The sequence below is a fragment of the Garra rufa genome, chromosome 3 (assembly GCF_049309525.1).
Source record: "Garra rufa chromosome 3, GarRuf1.0, whole genome shotgun sequence".
Classification (NCBI taxonomy): Eukaryota; Metazoa; Chordata; class Actinopteri; order Cypriniformes; family Cyprinidae; genus Garra; species Garra rufa.
In genome coordinates, this window is record NC_133363.1 from 45,169,099 (window position 1) to 45,174,775 (window position 5,677).

Consider the following 5,677-nt stretch of genomic DNA (forward strand, 5'->3'; position numbering starts at 1 on the left):
CCAAAGAGGTCCAGTGGGCCCTGTTTGTCGCTCTTTAGAGAAGACCATTCTCCACAACATTAAAGACAGACCTGCAAATGTGCTTTTAAGTGCAAGAGTGAGATGTTTTCAGCTAACATCAAGCTGCTAATGATTTTAATGAGAGCTCCTTGTAGAGTCATCTTTTTTTCATTGAATACATCACACTAAAACAAAATCAATGCACAAGATTAATTAAGGCCCTTTTAGATGCCTTCTGCTGTTTTTTTTTCCTTCTTTTCACCCACTCTCTCTCTTTCCCCCGTCTCGCTAAGCCTCTCCAGATGAGGGGATGCTGTGCTGTATTTAAGCGTGGTTATTTGACATTTAGATGCAAGGGGGAATAAAGAGAGAGGGGGAGACAGTAACAAACACAGGGACAGTTTTTGACAGTTCTTTGTCATGCCGGAGAGAAGAAAGGGGGCCGACTGTGAGATGCTACTTTGAAGCTCCGGAAATTTGTAATGAAAAATTTAAGCTACAAGAGAGAGGGGGCGAAAAAAAAAAAAAGAAAGTCGAGCCATTCATTTGGCCCTGCATACATTAGCGGGTTGGTAATTCAAAGGTTTTTGCTATGTGTTTTTGTCATTTGGACTCTAATAAATATCTTAGAGAATTGCTTTGATATTCCAAAATTGTCTCTGTGGCTGGTCCACGTTAAGAGAAAAGGGGGGAAATAATCATCAGGACTCCTGGCTCTAATGAGAAGGTCATTGCACCCTAATTATCACAGGCAGCTCTGCCTCAGCCCTTCAAAGAGCCCCATGAGCGCAGCCGTGCTGTAGACAATACACCACGCACAAACACACACACACACACACACACACACACACACACAGCCTTACCTGAACAGCCAGTCTACCTCTCTGTTTTAAACAAGTCAACTTATAAAGGAATACAGAGACTGTGGGCACATTTACATTAGATCGGATTCAACTTTATTGACCACTTTGTGCAGAGACTATGAAATGCATCTAACCAGAAGTGCAAATAGCAATATGTCTATATATTATGGTTCTATAATAATAATATATAATGTTATTATGGTTATGTAAAATATTACTAGTTCTATAAAAAGTGCATGATTATGCGGTTTGGAAAGTAGAGACCAGCTCAGTGCAAATGACAAGGAGTACAAATATAGAGGGTGCATTGTACAGAAAAATTAGGTATATATATCCCCTGGCTATTACAGTATAGATCATCTAGTATTCAGTCATAAATGTGCAAAAGGGCAAGGCAAACGAGACAAATGTTTTTACAAGTACAAATAGCATAAATATCATACAGTACAGGTTATATAGTGTATTTTAATTAAAACCTTCAGATAAATTTACATTATACCCTAATGACACATTATATGATATGTATCATTTAACTAATTAGCTGATGTTTGACCTATAATAAATGTGAATGCTGCTACCAATTTAATGTCGGTTCCAAAGGAGCAAAGGATCAAAGAAAGATATTTTCCCTTTAAATAATATTAAAATCAACTTAATGAATTGTGGGTAGAACCTTACAGTATGGAATATTTGGTATGTGTTTACATTTATCTTTGGATTCATCAAATATTCATAGCGTTAAAATCATTAATATTAAACATTGCTGGGTTGCATGACGTCACATCATTTAATGAGGATGAAAATGTTAACTATGAACATAGTTAAGACATTTCGGTGTTTCATCTTGAATTGACTCCACCCACTGTTCTTTCTATTAGCAGTAATTCAGCCTGTCAGATAAATGTCTTGAGGAATATGCGTAACACTCATTGACTGAATACATTAGTAAGAAAAGTATTCCCTCAACTCCAGGTGACAGCTGACAGTCATATATGCATGATCTCTACAATCAATTTAATGTCAGTTAAATGCTAATGTGTTTCTACTGCATAGCATGGAACTAGAAATAAATACGTTTTTTAGTGTTACATTGTAAGTTATTGTAATCAGCATATCAGTTTATATATTCTTTAAAGCACTTAGAAATAAGAGAATAAGAAGTTCTCTGTGAAAGCTGGAATACTTCTGCTATCACATCAGACTTTATTTTAAAGGAATAGTTTACCCAAAAGTTAGTTTGCTGAAAATGTACTTACCCTCAGGCCATCAAAGATGTTGATGAGTTTGTTTGTTCATCAGAACAGATTTAGAGAAATTTTGCATTGCATTACTTGCTCACCAATGGATTCCCAAACAGCTGATAAAAAACTGGATTTGTGTAGATTATTGTTATATTTTTATCAGCTGTTTGGACTCACATTCTGACGTGACCCATTCACTGTAGTCAGTGGTGGACAGGACGTACATTTTTCAAGTAACTTTTACTTCACTACATTCCAAAGCATAAAATCGTACTTTTTACTTCACTACATTTCATAAAACATATCGATACTCCTTATAATATACCACATGTTTGGCATCAGTCACGTCACATGAGCACGCGCTCTGTCGTAGAATACGCAAACGCCGGAAGCGATCTGTCGCATGAATACGACACTCATTGTTTACACGGTGCACAGAGATTGTGGGTATAGCGGCTATTCAAAATGGTAATTACTTGCGCGCATCCTGATCGTTTAAACCGATTTAAAGCTAAAAGATTACGTTTGCTTACGCAAACTCATCCGGGACTTTTCACTGATTTCCCCTTACGGCGTTTGCGTATTCTACGACAGAGCGCGTGCTCATGTGACGTGACTGATGCCAAACTCGTGCTCATGACAGATGGACGTGGCTGTGTATCAAAGGTAAAAAATTATATAAATACTGTTCAGTTTCTCGCAAAAACCGATCGTTTCGTGTCTTAAGACATCAATCTATCATCACGAGCCGCAGGGTGTAATTTGGATTTGTCTGTGCATGTTTTTGTTTACTTTTAAAGGTTTGGTGCCCATCCACGTCCATGATAAGGCTGGCAGACTGCACCGGTTTTCATTAAAAATCTTCGTTTGTGTTTTTCTGAGGAAACAAAGTCACCTACATCTTGGATGCATTGGGGGTAAGCAGATAAACATCAAATTTTCATTTTTGGGTGAACTATCCCTTTAAGTACATAAAAAATTGAGTACTTTTGTACTTTTTACTCAAGTAAAATTGAAAAAGGAGTACTTTTACTGGAGTAATATTTTATATCACATATCTTTTACTCAATTACTTGATTTGTGTACTTTGTCCACCACTGACTGTAGTGAATTCAATATGTACAAGTGATCCAAATGATGTAATGCAAAATTTTTCCAAATATCTGTTCAAAACTGATTAACAAAACAAACTCATACATCTTGGATGGCCTGAGGGTGACTAAACTTTCATTTTTGGGGTGAACTATTTCATTTAAGAATGATGCGGATGTATTGATTTCAGGGATGTCAGTAGCTTGTCCAGAGCAAACTTGTTTTGACCTCTGTCTCTTTGGGGGCTTCCTCGGTTACAAGGCCTGGGCAACATTCCTGCTTGTCCCGCTGTCAGCACCCCTGAAAGAAGTCTTTGCTGCTTTACTGCCTGTCAGAAAAATGTTGTATCTACATTGCTGTGACATATAAGACCTTCTGGCTGCATTTACAGAAAGGGTCTTTAATAGCTGTGCATCTGCCCTTATGTCACACGGCTGTATGTGTGTGTGCCATCTCTCAGCCTGTGAGCCTCTGACAGCACTGTGGTTAGATAGGTGGAGTGTTTGTACTGCAGATGTTATTGGGCCTGGAAAATAAACCTCCCTCTCCATTCCTCCATTTCATCCAAAAGCCAAAGGCGGATTCTAATTAGGGCCGTGACAGATGTGTCCTGGGATAGCGCTGTTTACACATGAGAAAGTGATGTTCCTCTCTCTCTCTTCCTCTCTTCATTTCCATTTCTGCTCCTGCTACTACTGAGGGAGACTTTAACAAGAAGTAACTCCATTCCTAAACAGCATCTGCAAGTACTGTCAACCAATCCAATATCATTAATTCTTCCTAGGTTGCAGGTTATGCTCAACCTTAATGATTCGTGAACAAGAGGGAGCACACTTTCTAACTCTGGCTCTCTGACTGTCCTTCTCTATTACAGTGCTCCTTATTTCCCTTTCAACGCATGTTCCTTTGCTTCACTCAGTAAGTGCAAAAGCAAGAAGACAGACCTCTTCTGTTCATGTTGCATTTTTTTTTTTTTTTTTTTCAGAATAATTAACGTGCGAGAGGAGTCCGAGGCCTTTGTGTGACTATGCCGAGAAACAAATGATAATTTATTTATAAGGAAAAACAGGATTGGGAAAATAGTGCACAGATTTCATTATTTATGACATTTTTCAGGCAGTCTTAATTTATACAATCCTGTGATTTTTTTTTTTTTTACTTCTTTAGCTATGCAGAGAATGAGAGGGAAGTGTTTGCATTGCATTTTTGCATTACTAGATTTGTCAGATAGATGGAAACTTGCAGATCCACCCACACAATGCGGGAACAACAAACACAATAATCAAAACAAAATGAGTCTCATATGGGTGTGAATCTCAGTGTACCAACAGCCCCTCTAGCTTTGATGCTACAGCCTCATTAATCTAATTAAGAAAAGATGATGTCTGAATGTCATTGAAATAAACTTTTGATTGAGACCTGCAACATTTTCTGTTATCAGGATGGCTCAATTGACTTTCTCTTTTAACTGAAAGAAGGAAACCTTTTGTTTGGAAGGTGCTAGGACTTTTATTGCAAATTGTAATCTAGAAAGCAGGTTGGCTGGCCTAGTAAAAAAAAATAGATTTAAAATGCGTTTATTTTATACTAAGTATAGTTCAAGTCTATTAACATTTATTGACATATCTCTCGAGACTTACTCAAAAAAAATGGTAATTACACTTTATTTGGAGTACTGCCTGTGCACAATGCGCATTTCTTAATATTAAGAAACTAAAAATAAGTTTCAGTGTCACTACTGATGAGGACCGTATGATCTTTAAATAATATCGGTCTTTAAATGCAATCTGTTTAAAGTGTAACTATTCAAAAGTATACTTGCAATAGTTTCACTGTAGCACTATCAGATATACTTAAGTATATCTTTAGTTGGACTTCAGCACTACTTCCACTAATTAACTGGGTAAGTAAGGTGATAACTATTAGTTATTTTTTTTTACCCTATTCACCTGCAGTGTCTCGCCTTAAGTATAAAATTAGTTGTTCCAATTTAGCAGACTTTAAATATACCAGTTTAGTATACTAAAAGTACAATTGCAGGGTGTTTTTATTAAGTTCATAATATGTAAATGTGCTTGTAGTATACTTAGCATGAAATAAATGTATTTTAAATACATTTGAATATATTTATTTTTCTTTAGAGCAATGATTGATTTTTACAGAAGTATATTTGTAGAGAGAGAGAGATCAGAAAATTTGAGAGTTTAAAATAATTTATATACATGTATAAATGTATATAAATTATATAACTCGATTTAACTTAACAATAGTGAGTTGGTTTTTCTTATCAGAATTGTGAGATTTAATCTCGGAATTGTGAAAATAAAGTCAGAATTTTGAAATGTAAACTTAAATGTACTTTATTTTATTCCATGGCTTCAAAGACTGCCACTTGAAAACATAATTTTCTGCAACCAGATAAGCTCCACATCCACAAAAAATGTCATCACTTTCTGAAAACACTGAATTGGTCTAAACAAA